Here is an 18,089-nt window from a genome sequence, read left to right as displayed (position 1 = left end):
ATTAAACATGAAACATAAATCATAAATCAATCAAGATTAAATTGGAGGGGCAGCTAGGTGGTGCAGTGGATAGGGCACCGGCCCTGGAGTCAGGAGTACCAGGGTTCAAATCCGGCCTCAGACATTTAATGATTACCTAGCTATGTGGCCTTGGGCAAGCTACTTAACCCCATTTGCCTTGCAAAAACCTAAAAAAAAAAAAGATTAAATTGGAGATGACTATAGATGTAACTCCTAAGACCTTTATCTTTATTAAGGCAGTTAGAAGGAATCTGAATAGAGAGAGATATATGGGTGTGACTTTATTATGTTGAGAAGATCTCAACAAAATTAAGAGGTAAGAAGGATGCATTGAGAGAGTGAAAAAAGGAAGAGGAAAATAGAGAAAAGTACATCACAAAAATAGGGGCACAAAAGGAAGAGTTATTAAAGTGCAGGAAATAGGAGGCAAAGGGGAAGATGGGTGTGATAAAAGGGAGGCAATGTTCAGAAACAAAACTATGTTAGAAAGAAACAGGGTGAAAAGGGAGAAACAAGATTGCACATAAGAAAATAGAATGTATGGAATTTATGATTCACAGGAATCATAAATGTGAATGGGATGACCTGTCACTCATAAAATGGAATTGTATAGAAGAATTGATTAGAAATTAATTCCAACAATATGTTAACAGAGTTATTTGAAACACAGCTAAAGTAAGGGATTCGATCAGAATCTATTATGTTTCAACTAAAATTTTAAAAAAAGACAGGAATGACAATCTTGATCTAAGATAAAGCAAAAAGAAAAATATCTACCTAAATTAAAAGATAAAACCAATGAAATTGCATTTTGATAAAAGTTACTTTTCCCAATGAAGCGATGTTTAATAAAAAAAGAAATTACTGGATGTTTCACTGATAAAGGCCTAAGTTTTTAAATATATAAATAACTGAGCTAAATTTGTAAAATTTGTAAATATATAAATAACAGAGTCAAATTTGTAAAAATAAGAGCCATTCCTTAACTGATAAGTGACTGGAGGATATGAATAGATATCTTTCAGAGGAAGATACAAAATTGTCTATAGCCATATAGTCATATTAAGAAATGCCCTAATAACTTTTCACTGGGGAAATGCAAATTAGAGTAGGTCTCAGATAATGTTACACTTATCAGAACTAAAAAAATTATAGGGGATATGGAAAAATGAATATTTTAAAGAATCTGAACTGTTCCAACACCTCTGAGAAGAGGTTTGGAACTATGCAAAAGGGATAATAGTTATACATGCCCTGAGTAATGTCACTGCTAACTCTAAAACCCAAAGAGAGAGAAGAAATTTTTAGTGACTCTTTTTTTGCAGTGGCAAGTAAATTAGAAATGAAGGGATGTCTATTACTTAGAGAACAACTGAATAAGATATGATATATGAATTTGTTGGAAGACTATTGCATTTTATCAAATGATGATGGAAATGGTTTCAAAAAACATATAGGAAGACTTATTGTGACCTAATGCTAGGTAAAGAAAAGATAATCAGAAGGTCATTGTGCACAATAATAACCAAATTGTAATGATGATCAACCATAGAAAACTTAGCTACTCTTATAGATTCAATGGTCAAAGACAATTGTGAAGGATTCTTGATGAAGGATAGTATTCTGTTCCAGAAAGAGAACTGATGAACTCTGAGTGCAAGTTGAAGTATGGTTTTTTATTTTATTTGTATTTTTTTTGTAATTGACTAATGTGAAAATATGCTTTGCTTGATTTCACATGTATAACATATTACTTGCTTTCTCAGTGGATGAGGGAGGGTTGGAAGGACATAGATAATTTGGAACTCAAAAAAATGTTAAAACTTTCAAAAGTTAAAAAGATAAATGAAAGTGGGGACTTCATTTTTTTGTCTTTGCATCCCTTGTACTTATAATGGAATATTTTACATAGAAAATATTAATATATGTTTGTTGAATTACTTCCTAAACATCATAGGGCTGTTATTGGTTCATGGGAAAGCTATACAGAGGTTAGAGTCATTATAAATCACAGTAAAACCTTCTTTCTTTACTCTGTCCCAAATAAGGGTGCAACTCCTTTGGAGATGTACTAAAGATATGGGGCAGGAACTTTCTGTAAGACATAGGTAATCCTTTTCTATACCAACCATGACTCTGGGCAGATGAAATCACTCTGCAGATATGTAAGATTTGGCAAAGATGACGCAGCTCTATTTCTATATGAAAAGGGAATTCAGTATTCTTATCTATACCTTGGAAGCTGTATATTTATAGACTGTGGATGGTTACCCAAGGTATGCATGGCTCTTTGGGCATTTTTGCATATGATCTGTCTTTAAATAGTACTTGATATTAATTAATGAATGGAACTTTTCCTCTTGAATATGAGTTGATATTTTGGCACTAGTGCTATGCTGTGTGGTAGAGACAGTTTTACAAAGTGAATGAAAATCTTGGATTTGGGGTCGAGAAGACCTTGGTTCAAAATATTGTCTTTGGAAGATGATATTTATGAAATGATGGAGAGAAATTACTTAACCTCTCTGGGTCTCAGTTTCCTCATCTGTAAAATGTGCATGATAATACTTTCAGTATCTACTTTACCAGACTGGAGTGTAGTTCAAATAATGAGTTTACTTTTTTAAGGGTTTCTTTTTTAAGAGTAGTAACACCTCTGTCTCCAGACTACTAGTAATTAATATATGTCCTAGGCCCAGGGGGAAAAAAAAACAAGAAAAGGTAGGCATGAACTTTGTATCACATAAATGGGTTAAGATAGCTGGAAAAGGGCAGAACGAGAGCAGGAATGGAGTTTTGCAAATATTTAGTACTTTTTGAGAATATATTGTATCAGGAGTAGAGAAAGCGAAGCAAATATAAATGAGGACAATTTACTGTAGATGATTAGACCCCAGATGTGATGGTCAAGAAAAAGGGAGAAAAGTATTTTACCATTTAGCACAGTGTGTTCCCCTGACCCAGGACATTGGATTTCTGGGCATCTTCTTTGGTTTCTAAAGTCCCTTTTAACTCCCCTAAGGCAAGTGGCTACAATTCTATGTTGGTCTGAGTTTAACTTTGTTTTTTTGCACACTTTTTCAACTGTAATTGGTTTTATGGTGTGAATGCCACTCAAAATTGCACAATATCAATTTTTAACATTCTTGTCATAGATTATCACCAGTTGTCAATTGGAAGCAAGACTACATTATCAACTTTCAAGTCTCTGAACTGCTGGAAAGTTCCCTTCTCTGAACTCATTCTCATTTTGTCCCATGTCCCCTAAAGAGCTGATCTAAATTAAAACTTTCCATGGTCTGCAGAAACAACTCTGCTTAGATCACCTCTCTAGGGCAAAGACGAGAAGAGAATGAGTCTTGTTGTATTCCAGTTAACTCGTATATAAAGCACAGATAATGGTAATAATAAAAATTCTCTCCTGAGAGGAAGGAGATATATTTGTTCAGTGTAATCAAGGATAAAGTGCATTTTTAGAGACTCAAGTTTTTACCTACCTTTTGGAAGAGTTTAATAAAGTATAATATACTGTCATAACTTCATTGAGTCTGATAATCTCCTGTAAGCAATGTCAATAAACAAGACTTTTCTTTGTTCATTTTTCATACACTTTCAATTTTAGCATCATACCTCTTGATAATGTGATATTATCTATTAGATTATATTTGTAAGATACTCCTTACTTCTGCCTTGAAGTTATCTTATTCTATCCCCCACTTACCTCTCCCCAGCACAGCAAATGTCTACCTCTGCCTTATTCTACAAAATGAAATATTTTCCTCCTTTTTTCATTAGACCTCTTCTTATGAAATATATCATAGTCTACTTTATATTATAATTTTATTTATTGTTCTTCATATTGCCTATTAGTATATATGCTTTCTGAGTCTAGAATTTATATTTGAGTCATCTCTATATATCTACTAACTATAAGAATATTTATACATTATAGGCAATTCAATTATAAAAAGGATTGAGTTCTAGGACTGGCATTAGAAAGGCTGTATTCAAATCTGGTCTCAGACACTTACTAGTTGTTCAGCTTGTTAAGGTCCCTTGCCTTTTGCTTACCTCAGTTTTTTGTAATGTAAATGAGAATACTCAAGTTGAAATATGGCCTTAGATATTTACTTTGAGACATGAACAAGTCACCACTTCTCTTTGCCTCAGTTTCCTCATCTGTTCAATGAAGATAATGATACCTCCTGGGATTGTAGTAAAGATAGAATGAAATAATAATGGTAAGTTTCTTTATAAACCTTAAGATTCTATAGAAATGCTGGCTCTAATTAGCATTATAGATACTAAATATAACTTGAATAGAATCACAGGATCCAAAATCTTGAATAGAGTCTTGTCTAGAATTATAGTAACCAAAATTTCTCATAAAGTTTCTATTAATTTCACTAAATGCTTATTAAGCATCATAATTATACAATTAGAAATATACAATAGGAATATGTATATAGAAAGAGGCTGTGGAAGATAAAGGAAGATTAGTTAAGATGAAATCCCTGCCCTTATAGTCCAATATGTATATATGACACATAAGCAATTATTATATAAAAATTCTAGATGAAACATGCATGAAAGAACTGCAAAATAAAATATTGCTGTGTGCGCTGCCTGTTACGGGAGAATCAGGAAGGAACCCAGAGAAAAGGAACAAGGGTGACTATCGCATGAAGGGGAAAGGGAAATAAAGTGGGAGAGAATGCCACAGTGCAAGATTTTGTGTTTGTTTGTGTGTGTGTGTGTGTGTATAGCTATTTGTGTGGCAATAATTATTTCTTTTTGACAAAAGTGTTGAGGTTTCTTTTTTGACATTTACTGACCTTGTGATTCTGACCTATTTACTTAACCTTTCAGTATTCTAAAAAACTTTTTATAACTATCAACTGTGACAAAAACTTTCATCTTCACACTTTCATCTCCCCCGAGATACCTTCACTGATGAAATCACAAGTTCAGTTTCTATTCCTACTATTATTCCAAAGAATCTTAAAGTTGGCATGCTCTAATGAAGATAATGTTTGATTTGGGATCAGGAGCAATCTGGGCTTGGATTCCAAATATAGCACTAACTCTATAATCATTGGTGACTTTCTTAAGATATCTGAGTTCTGGGGCAGCTAGGTGGCACAGTGAATAGAGCACCAGCCTTGGAGTCAGGAGTACCTGGGTTCAAATCCGACCTCAGACACTTAATAATTACTTAGCCATGTGGCCTTGGGCAAGCCACTTAACCCCACTGCCTTGAAAAATTAAAAAAAAAAGATATCTGAGTTCTGACTCTTTTTGTGTGAATAAAAATAGTGATAGTGCCTAGTTATAGGGAAGCTATGTAGTGTGGTGACTGGAATGCCAGACCCAGGGTCACCTAGACTTATTTTGATGAAGTCAAATCTGTTCTTAGATATTTTCTAGCTTTGTGACCCCAGGCAAGTCACTAAACTCTGCTTGTCTCAGTTTTCTCATCTGAAAAATAAGCAGGAAAAGGAAATGGCCAGCCATGCCAGTATCTTTGTCAATAAAACCCCCAAAGGTGCCATGAAGTGTCAAACAAAACTGAAAATTGCGTAAGAACAACCCAACAACTTAGGTCATGGCATTATTGGGAGGTCCAAATGAGAAAATGACTGTAAAGGAACTTATAAAACTTAGAGCAATTGGGGGCGGCTAGGTGGCACAGGGAATAGAGCACCAGCCCTGGATTCAGGAGTACCTGAGTTCAAATATGGCCTCAGACAATGAATAATTAACTAGCTGTGTGGCCTTGGGCCAGTCACTTAACCCATTGCCTTGCAAAAACCAAAAAAAAAAACCACCCCAACTCCTCCAAAAGAAAAATTGAGAGCAATTAGATGCATTACATCTATGATTCTTACTGTAAATTGTGGTCCTAGCTTCACTTATTAATAGAGAGCAAATAGTCTATATTTACTTCCCTGGACAGTTCAATATCTGTGGTTGATGGTCAGAATTTTATGTTGTACCATTACATATAATTATTAAATATTTATATGGATCCCATCCAAGGCTGTTAAAATGATTTATATGGTTTCTTTATTTTTTGATCATGCCTGTAAATCTTTCTTTTAATTGTCCTATGTCCCTATACAATAAACAGCCTACTCCTAATTTTTAATATTTAGTAGTAAATGAAGATTCATTTGAACTTTTTAGCTTCAACTAAGACTCTAAGACAGGGGTGGGACCATTTTTTTTCTGCCAAGGGCCATTTGGATATTTTTAATATCCATCATCTGCTATATTTGGTCAAACATTTAATTAATTCACCCATAAAAAAAAACCTCTTAGATTTAATGAATTTTGAGTCCCCACCACAGTTAGCTGGGCAGAGCCAGATCATGGGTCTTATATGATTTTCCCTTGGAGATTCCCTACCTCTGTTCTAGAATTACCTCTAGCTCTCCTCCCTGTAAATCCCTTCTCAGGGGTTCTGGCATGAGTACTCTTTACAAATTTCCTAGGATGTAACAGGGTCTTTATGGGAAACAAGGAAATTGCAGATCGTGACTTACCTTTCTTACACTTTGCCTCATTTTTCCTTTTGTAAGTCCTGTATACATCCCATTCCCCATTCCTAATATTTTTTAGGGATGAATTAATCAGTCAGGTTTTTATTAATTGACTATTTTGTATCAATTCCTATAATCATTACAATTACATATAACAGAACTATCCTAATTCACAAGAACATACATTCTAGTAGGGGAAACTCTTAAGTTCATATATAAATAAATAAAACCTAAACAAATTAAATATATACAAGGTAGTTTTGTAGGAAAGGAACTGGTTGTTAAGGGGAATTTTTTTAGTTTTTGCAAGGCAATGGGGTGAAGTGGCTTGCCCAAGGCCACACAGCTAGGTAATTATTAAGTGTCTGAGACCAGCTTTGAATTGAGATACTCCTGACTCCAGGGTTGGTGCTGTATCCACTACACCATCTAGCCATCCCAGTTAAAGTGAAACTTGAAAGGTATAAGCTAAAAATATAGCTTGAATCAAGTCTCAAATACAGGGTCTCTCAGTGACAGGGGTAGAGCTGGAATGCATTCTGTATCAATGGGACCTGCAGTATGACTGTCTGTGCAAGTTAAAAGCAGAGACCAGATTCACTGGATGTCTGTGTAGGGGGTGAGACGATGTCCAAATATAATCAAAAGAAATACTGGAGCCAAGTTGCATGTTGCTTTAAAAATTAGTCAGAGGACTTGATATTTTACCCTAGAAATAAAAGGAACTAATTAAAATTGATTAGGGAAGACACATGGTCAGATCTAGGCATAAGCAAAATTACTTTGGTGATAGAATGGCAGATAAATTGGAACAGTAAGACAACTGAGAAAAGGAGACTATTAATGCACTATTGCAAAGTTATAGGTGATGCAACCCTCAATGAAAGTGGTGTTTACAATGAAAGCATCTGAGAAGAGGAAGGGAACTTTTACTCTGGCTTCTATGCTGTTATTATTTTATAGAACTATAAAATAAAAAATCCAGCATGGTAGATATTCACACCTGTTTCATTATTTAAAATCAGACATGGCTGGTGCTGGACATAAGATTAACATCATGGGGACCAACTGGATAGGTAATCTAACACTGCTTTTTCACACTTTTCTTATTGTGGGTTTACATACACAATATCTAACTGCATTTATTTATTTATTTATTTTTAAAATTGTTTTTATTTAAGGCAATGGGGTTAAGTGACTTGCCCAAGGTCACACAGCTAGGTAATTATTAAGTGTCTGAGGTCAAATTTGAACTCAGGTCCTCCTGACTCCAGAGCTGGTGCTCTATCCACTGTGCCACCTTGCTGCCCCTAACTGCATTTATTTAAAAGGTTTCATCTCTGTTTTGGACCCTGCATATGTAATTAGAGAATCTTAGACAGAAGGAAACTTGGACATTCTACAATCAGAAGTGATTTCATTAAGATCATGCAACTAAAAACCAATGTTATCAGAATTCAAACCGAAATCATAGTTGCAGGTTCCATGATTGTTTGTTCTATGACATCATACTTCCTCTTCCTAAATATTCACCTGAGCATATTTGTATGATTTTGCCACTCTGATGATATATGTACAACAGTAATGTAGTATCTAGGGACAATTCAGGATCTATATTAACTATTTGCTGTCCAAGACAGTTTGATGGGCATTGCCTTCTTGGGTATAATTTTAGAGTCTACCCCATTTTCCAAGTGCAATGATATTCCAGGTTCTTCAAAATTCTCTCTAAATTCTGAGACTTTCCTTCTTATCTGAAGGAGATAATTCACTTTTTCTTGGAAACATGTATTCTGGAGACATTATTTTTCATGCTTACAGCAGCTCTACATTTACTCATGGCTCTATTGATGAAGTTTAATTAATTCTTTAATCCCACTGCTGCTTTTGTTTCACTAGTTAATATCTTGAGCAGTTTTTAAATGACTATAAATGTATTCTGAGAGCTTTTGTTGACATGCTTAAGTGCCTCTTCTAAGCTGTCTTACATGCTCCTGACAAATTGGAAACATTATTAGAGTAGGAAATGTAAATAATAACTTTTTTGAGAAGCATTTTTAAAATTAGCTTCAAAATATTCTTGTACTTCTGTGAAGCAGGTATGGGGACTAGTGATATAATCACCATTTTACTTGTGAAAACATTTCCTGAACAGAGAGAAGAGAGTAGAAAATATTATCCAGTGGAATGCAGATTTTGAAAAAGAAACCAGAAATTAATTATTTGTAAAAAATTGTTGGGAAACTGGAAAGCAATGTGGCAGAAATTGGGCATAGACTCATATCGTAAATTATGTACTATGTACTGTATACTATATACTGTGACATAAGGTTAAAATGCGTACATAGATATAAAGGTATATATCATAAGAAGATTAGAGGACAATGGAACATATTTCCTATCACATTCATGCATTGGAGAGAAATTTGTGAGTAAAAAAGAAATATAAAGTGAAGATAGGTATAAAAAGAATAATTCTGTTTGTATAAAATCATAAAGTTCTTGTGTTAATAAAATCAATGTAACCAAGATTAGAAGGATAACAGAAAATTGGGGAAAAACTTTATAGATGGTTTCTCAGATAAAAGTCCCATTTCTCAAATATATAAAGAACATTGTAAAATGTATAAGAATGCAAGTCATTCCTCGGTTGATAAATGGTCAAATAATTTGAACAGGCAATTTTCAGTTGAATTAATCAAAGCTATCCATATTCATATAAAAATGCTCCAAAATATTATTGATTAGAGAAATGCAAATTAAAACAAATTTGAGATATCCTGTTATTTATCAAATTGAGTAACAAGATAGCCCTTCATTAGAGAAATGGCTAAACAAGATGAAGAGTATGATGGCATACTATTGTGCTATAAGAAATGATGAGTTGCTCAATATTAGAAAAATATAGAAAAAACTTGTACCTATGAAAGGAGATAATATCCACTTCTTGAGAAATTAATAAATAGAATTGTATATGTGTATATGTGTGTGTGTAGGGAACAGTTTTACTCATACACACAAATACATATACATATACATACATATATATATATATTATATATATATATAATATGCAGCTTTCTTTAGGACATGTTAGGGAGGAGGAAGAAACAAAATAAAAATTCACAGCAGAGAACCAAAGAAAATTTAAAAGGAAGCACAGAAAAACTGGATAGCTATGAAAACCATGAGTAGTGTTAATTACATAGTTTTTCAGGGGAAAAAACTAAAGAGTTTGAAATAGAAATTCATTGTTTAATATTAATTTTCTCATTTTCCATTATATACATGGAACTATTCTTTTTATTTTTTGTTGTATTGTATTTGGTATTTAAGTTTAAAAATAAATCCGGGGAAAAAAGGAAAGAAAAAGGACCCAGAATTTATCATAGAATCTCTTAGAGAGGACATCCGAAATCATGTACTCTGTGGAAGGTATCCCATCTATTTTGAAAATTCTTTTTCTAGTCTCCAAATGAAGGCCTCCAGTACTTTGAATCCTATTACAAACCATTGTGGATTTTTTTTATTCTTTGAGTATCATTATATTGATCCAAAATATGTCTTTGTGACTTCCATTCATTGTTATTCTTTCTTCTTTGGGGGATCACATAGAACAAATTTGAATTTTCTTCCATATGATGAACTAGTATATATTCCTTCAGTCATAATTAAGTTGATTATTAAGGCCCAGACTGGAATAACTGAAGAAGAATGGATTAATGTATGTACCCAGGGGCTAGAGACATGGATTCTTAAGGTCATGTGCTATCACAAAATCTCAAAAATATTTATAAGTGCTACAAAAGTTTTTCTTGCACAAATATCTACTGGTTTTTATATTGCTGACAGGACAAACAATATACTTTTAAATATTAGTTGAACTTCATATCTTCTTACAGTATGTTTTGGATGTTTCTATTACCTGTGATAAAATTTTGCTTCCTAATCTTGGAAAATAAAAGAGTTGGTAAATGGTTGGGAAATGGTGCTTGGGTTCTATTTTGTTTCAACCTTCTGTTCATTATGCTAAGTCAATGGACAGAAGTTTAATTAAATTTTTTCAATGGGGAAAGTTCAAATATTTTAATTTATTTGTAACTGTGTCCTTCACACAACCTCAGGGTACTATGAAAATCAGAACATCAACAGAAAACAATAGCAAATCATTACAATGATGGAAAAAATTAAACAATGCTATGGAAATAACATCTTGTTTATGCCCTCTTGGGCTTTGTCAACCTAAAGTGACAGGTTTTTAACATTTGTCTGTCCTGCTCTCTGTTTCATAAATCAATCTCTCTGGAACTTTAATCATTTTTGCTGCTCCTTTCCATTTTCCCTTCATGTTCCCTGACTTTTGCTGGTACAGACTTCTAATGACAGCTGTATTGCTGGCAGGGAATTTTTTCAAATTCAAGGAAAAAATGACTTGAGAAATGTGGGGATTACATCTATTAAGGCTATTGAGATTTTATCAAAATAGTTACAGGATTGACTAAGGTTGGAAAAATAAGGAAAAGAATGGAAAGATTAAATCCAAAAGCTGGGTGTCTCAAATGAGAGAGAACAAGTATATTTTCCCCACCTATAAAGAGATTTTTCTCTAGGGATTACATTTCTATGTATATTAATATATTACTGAAAATTTATTTTCACCTTTTTTAACTTTTCAGAGTAATAAATTTTATTGTGAATTGGAATGATTACTGAAATGATTCTAAGAAGATACTGTCCCTACAAGGAACTAGTAATCTAATATTGAGATTTGGACTCATTTAGAACCAATTATAATGTATAATGAAAATGAATTTAAAGGGGGTATAAACTAGTAGATGGAGGCAATGTTATAACTATACTTAGTTTTTCTAGCAAAATCTTTGATAAAGTCTCTAATTTTTAGGGGTATAGGATAGGATAGAATAGAGGGTCAAAACTAAGATGTAAAGTATAGGAAATTCCTAATTGCAAATATTCTGTCCATATTCCAATGAAAATAAATTTCTAAAGATTCTTGCTAGGTCTGCTCTCATAATCTCACCAAAATGAATATAACATCTCATTCAAATGACAGCCTTTAAGTGCTCAAAGACACTATCATTCCCCATTCCCTACCCCCACCCCAACCTTATTATTTGGGGGGGGGCAACCTTTTCTTCTTTGAACTCAACTTCTCTTTTTTTTTTCAATCTTTCACCTCTTTTTGTTATGGGAGTCACAGATATGTTAGTCTATAAGTTAGCCCCATTGATAAGATTCTAAAATATCTAGGAAGGTTGATTTTGTCTCTATTCAGGCAGGTAGAATGAAAGTGTTTAGGAGAAACATGACAGTACAACTTGGTTCAATTTACTTATTACTGAAAATTCTATTTGAGTCAGTCAGAATCTCCCACACTGAAACATTGAATTTGAGGCAGATGAGATATCAATTTTGCAAATAATTGAAGATCAGAGAGAAGCTAGGGCAGAAAATAATTTTTTTTGAAATGAATTGACTTCTAAAGAATAGAAGATGATCTGGAATTCCCATCATGACATATAGCTGTGGGACAACTATATCATTTCAAACAAGGATAGCTGTTCTTCATTAGTGTCTTTCATATTTCATTTTTCTTTTTCAAGGAAGGGTAATAAAAGTAGGAGAAACTTAATTTCCCTATTCTAAGGTAAAAAAATCAATTAACTAATATGTTTTAGCTTTGTTCTCTTATGATTTTACTACTAATATTGTTATCTAAAAGTGTGGCAGAAAAATGCCAAAGATACCTCTTTTTTCAAGAGGTTGTTATTTTCCCTTTACTAATAGTAAAGCACACTGTTCATAACTTTGTTTATCTGACAGTTGTATTTATTGTCATGAATCTTTCATTCTAAATTCTGTGTATCAATTTTCATTGCATGTAAACAAACATGAAGATGCAAACTATGCAGAATATTTTGCTGAATCTCTACTGGTCCCAAGATAAGTTTTGATTTTGTTCAAACCAAATCCCATATATCAGGTTGCATGCATTTTTTTTTATTAATTTAGTGATTTCTCATAACATTTACTTGTGGAAGAAATTAAACTACTTGAAAAGGTTTGTTTATTTGGGTTTTGTTCCATAGATTTTCTTTATATTTAAATCTTAAAGACTAGTGAAATTTCTCTTAGATTAATAATTTAAAGAACTATTAAAGAATTAAACAAATTCAAATTGGAACTAAATAAACAGAAATTTTCCCAAATAGTGGGAAATCTTGACTTCCTGATATCTTTGTCTTCTCAAAATGCTTTAAAGTTATATGGCTTAATGAAGATTAATAACATTAAAAATTCATTATCTACCCAATTACAGGCTGTCATTGAATTGGCTTGGAAGATTTAAAGCATGATTTCTCAGTTTGAAATTTTCTACGCATGTCTAAACCATTATGTGGTTTTATTTGTTAATGCTTCTGGCACTCAATCATAATTCATTTAATTTCCCTACCACTGTAGCCTCAGTTTTCTAGTTTTTCATTGCATTTCTATTGCTCTAGTAAATCCTAGTTTTAAAGTCACTATCTGAGTCTTAGAGTTAACATAAAGGATGGACTTGCTGGGTATAAGTCTGATTGATTTGATGAGAAAATTAGAACAGTCTCCAGGTAATCCATGGCAAATTAATGTAAGGATGTCTCATTATTCACAAAATTTTGAAAGACTGAAAAGGTATTATATTGTCTGCATGTAAACAGACTACACTTAAAATAGTAATTTCAGAAGAATAAATGGTATTTTAACTTTAAGACTTTATGCATAGATCAGAATTTTATAGATGAGGAACTTGAAAGTCAGAGAAATAGCTTATCCTGCATTTCTCATATAATAAACATTGGACTGAACTCAGAGATCTTCTGTTGATATATTATAAAATGCTTTTTCTTATATCATGTTTCTATTCTTTATGAGACATTGGAATGGTTTATTTTCCTGGAGTTTAGAAACAAAACAGAAAAATCTAACCCTGGTCATAATAACCACCTAGTGGCATAGTGGTTGGAGACCTAGACTTAAATTCAGGAATATCTGTGATTAAATCTGTCCTCAGAAATTTATTATCTCAAAGGATATGAACAGTTTTCAAATGAAGAAATTAAAGCTATATGTAATCATATGAAATTGATTAGAGAAATGAAAATTAAATAAAAATTGTGGTATCACCTCATAACCATCAGATTGGCCAATATGAGAAAAAAAATGGAAAATGATCAATATTGGAGAGATTAAGGGAGAACTGTGGTACTGATAAATTGCTGGTGGAGTTGTGAATGGTCCTAAACTTTCTGGAGAGCAATATGGAACTATGCCCAAAGAGCAAGAAAACTGACCATACCTTTGACCCAACAATTCCAATTTTATATCCAGAGGAAATTATAAAAAAGGGAAAAGTCCCACATTACCATAATATTCATAGCAACTCTTTTTGTAATGGCAAAGAACTGGAAATTGAGGGGATGCACATCATTTGGGTAAGGGCTAAACAAGTTATGTTACATGAATACTATGGAGCACTATTATTCTATAAGAAAGCATAAATGGTCAGACTTTAGAGAAGCATGGAATGACTTATGGGATCTGATGCTAAACAAAGGGAATAGAACGATGAGAGCAATGTGCACATTAACAACAACCTTGTGAGATGATCAGTCTTGATGGAAGTAGCTCTCAGCAATTCAGAGAACTAGGACCACGTATTATATTGGCTATAGACAATGTTATCCACATCAAGAGGAAAAAACAAACCAAAACAAAACAAAACACCCAAACACACGCACACACACACACACACACACACACACACACACACACACACAAACACAAACACACCCTTCAGAATCCAATGAACACGTTATAAAAATTATCTCTTATGTATCTCTTTTTCCTTAATCCAAATTCCTCAAACAGACAATAACTAGTCTGTAAACATGATTATCAAAATATGTATGGGCAATGCTAACCTGATAATTCACCACTGAAGGGAGGGGGAGGGAAAGAAGGGAGGGTGGAAGGAAATTTTGTAACTTAAAAATATACATGTGCATATGGATGAAAATAAATAAATAAATTAATGAATGAATAAACAAACAAGCACAAAAACAAAGATAGATAAGTAAATAAATAAAGTAAACATATGAATTAATGAATAAATAAATGGGAAACAAAAAATTATTTTCTGTCCAAGTTCTTATCAGCTGTCTGTCTCAATTCCCTCATCTATAAAATGGGAATAATAAGAACACTTACTTCTCAGAATTATTGTGAGAATCAAATGGGGAAATATTTTAAAAAGCCACTTAGTATAGACCTTGTCATGCAGTAGGTGCTTAATAAAAGCTTGATTTTTTCCCTTTCCATCTTTTTTCCCCCACCACATTCCTTATAGTTCTATGTATTTGATAATTTAGGATATTGATTTTGTCTTCCAAAAAGGACTTCAAGTGCTTAGGACAACATTTACCTGAATTAGTTAGTTGTAAATGAGCATATATTAAACATTTACTCTATATTGTGAATTGCGCTTCAAGAAGAGTATTCAAAGAGAGCCCAAATCATGGTGCTTTCCTTCATTCTAATAAGGAAGATAGTATACAATTCGATGTGCTTCCATTAAACATTTATATAGCATAAATGGAAAGTCATCTTGGTGGGGGGAAAGGCAGAATCAGTGGGGTAGACTGGTAAAAAAAAGTGCAAAATTGTATGATATCAGCTAAATTTTGAAGAAATACAGGGAAGACAGCAGGTGGAGGTGAGAAGATTATTCTATCCATTGGAGACACCTATTGAAAAGGATGAAATCAGGAGTTTGTATGCTTCATATAAATAACACAAAAAAGGATGAGGTTGGATCTTAGATAAGAGGAAAGATATAAAGATAAGCCATATGATTTTTAAAGTTATAGAGAGGATTTTAAATTGGATCATGGAGGTAATAGGGAGCCACTGTAGTTTACTGAGTAAGAGGATGCAATAGCAAACCTAATAAGCTTTAGGAAAATCAGTTTGTCACTGAGGGGAGGATGAAATAAAATGAAGGATGGAGTAAAATGGAAAAGCATTTTAGTTAGGGAGATCAGTAATGAGGATATTTCTGAAGTTTAAGCTTGAAGTGATGAAGGCTTCCACCAGAAGCAAAATAGAGATATATGAGAGAGGTTGTGAATGCAGAAGCAATAAGACTTGGCATATGTGATATATGAGGGTATTGTAGGGAAGGGGAGGTGTATGCCAGTGAAGAGTTGAGTTTGTATGACTAAGAGACTGAGAGGCTCTCAATGAGTACCCTCAAAAACATCAGAGCATACCTAGTAAGATAGGGAGGTTTGTGAGGTAAGATTGTTTTTGAGTACTGTCTTTATTTTTTTCATCCATAAGGACATGTATATTTTTAACTTACAAAATTTCCTTCCACCCTCCCTTCCCCACAGTGGCAAACAGTCAGGTTAGCAATGTACATACCTATTTTTGATAAACATATTTACAGATTAGCCATATGAGGAATTAAGATTAAGGAAAAGAGATATATGTGATCATTTTTATCAGATTCTGAAAGGTTTTTTTGTTTTGTTGTTTTGTTTTGTTTTCCTTTGGATGGGGGTAGTAGCATTGTCCATAACCTATCTAATGCAGTTGTCCTGGCTCTCTGAACTTGTGAGAGGAGCTGCTTCCAGCAGGGTTGTTCATCTCACAATGTTGTTGTTAACATGTACAATGTTCTCTTGGTTCTGCTCCCTTTGCTCAGCATCAGATCCCATAAGTCATTCCATGTTTCTCTGAAGTCCTACCATTTAGGTTTTCTATAGAACAATAATATTCCACAGTATTCATGTACCATAACTTGTTTAGTCATTCTCCAATTGATGAGCAGTCCCTTGATTTCCAGTTTTTTGCTACTACAAAAAGAGCTGCTATACATATTATGGAAATATAGGACTTTTCCTTATTTTATAATTCCTCTGCATGTAGAATTGGAATTGTTCAAATGTATGAACAGTTTTATTGCTCTTTGAGTATAGTTTTGTATTGCTCTATGAGGAAAGATATCGAGAAATTTGAGATGTTTACATGATATTCACTTTGAGACTTCATGAGATGTTGCTATTATTGTTACTGTTGCCATGTTGCTAAGTCATACCTGGCTTTTTGTGACTAGAGTTGGAGTCTTCTTGGCAGAGATACTGAAATGACTTGGTATTTCCTTCTCTAGTCTTTTTTGTAGTTGAAGAAACTGAGGAAACCAGGGTTAAGTGATTTGTCCAGGGTCACATGACTAGATTTGAACACATGAAGATGATTCTCTGTGCTTCCAGGACTGACCCCTGTATCTCCTCATTGCCAGGGAGAGAAGATAATATGATAATATAATAAAGATATCTGAGAATCATCTTCATAGAGAAGATAAATAATTGGACTCAGTGGTATTGAAGAGATCAACAAGTGATATAGTATACATCTAGAAGAAAAGAGAACTGCAGCAGAGCCTTGAGGAACAAACCCTTTAAGTTACAATAATTTGTTTAAAGATCCAGGAGAGAACACTGTGAAGGAATAAGTAGACAGGCAGGAGGGAGAGTTAATAAAGAATTTTGTCACAAAACCCACGAACGAAGAGGAAGCTGACTGATGGTATTAAAAGCTGCTGAGATGTTATGAAAATAATAATGGTGAAAAGATCTTCATATTTACCAATTAAGAAATCATTATTTCCTCTGAAGAAAGTAGTTTCAGGTGAATGATGAGGTCAGAAGTCACAATGCAGCCTTTTGAAAAGATTTAGAAGACAGAACATAGATCCACTAATTCTAGACTACCTTCTCAAGTATTTTAACCACCAAAAGGAGGAGAGATATGGGATGATAGCCAAAGGGTTTGGTCATGAACAGTAATATTCAGGCCTTTCTCACTCCTAGGAGTTTCTCACTCCTAAAACTGTCTCTTATAAATTTCTTCAAATTGATGTATCTCCCTTAGTTAGAGAATCAGTCACTTTAGAGTTAATAGATGTGACAGTGCAGAAAACTCTCCCTTCCCTTCTTGCCAACAACTGATTTATTTATACACAGAAGCATACATAATTCTCTAGTCAGCAACAATAGTTCATAAAAGGTTTTTTTTTTTTTGAGACTGGAGTCGAATTCTTATGCTTCCTTATTTCAGTTGATGTCAATATACAAGTTTTAATTGGCAAGAGTTCTAGAAGTATTTACTATCTCAGCAATACCATTCAGGACTTTTCCCACGAACATTAGAATGAGGGCTATAATGTAAAGATCTAAAGCTCTTGATCCTTTCATTCTGAGAAAGATCAGTCCCCATTTAGTTGCAGTGAATAGCAAAGTCCTGTGGGGATATCTCTTAAAATATACAAGTTATTCTAGCTAAGGAAGTCCTGAGATTGTAGAACTGCCTATGGTGTGAGCCCTATGCCTTGGAGTCTTACCTAGGAGATTTGGATCTCAGTTTTTAGGGTTTTATTTTGAGAGAAAGATCATTTGGGAA

Source organism: Macrotis lagotis, chromosome 7 (assembly GCF_037893015.1).
Source record: "Macrotis lagotis isolate mMagLag1 chromosome 7, bilby.v1.9.chrom.fasta, whole genome shotgun sequence".
Lineage (NCBI taxonomy): Eukaryota > Metazoa > Chordata > Mammalia > Peramelemorphia > Peramelidae > Macrotis > Macrotis lagotis.
The sequence above is the reverse complement of the archived record's forward strand: the minus strand, read 5'-3'. Positions refer to the sequence as shown.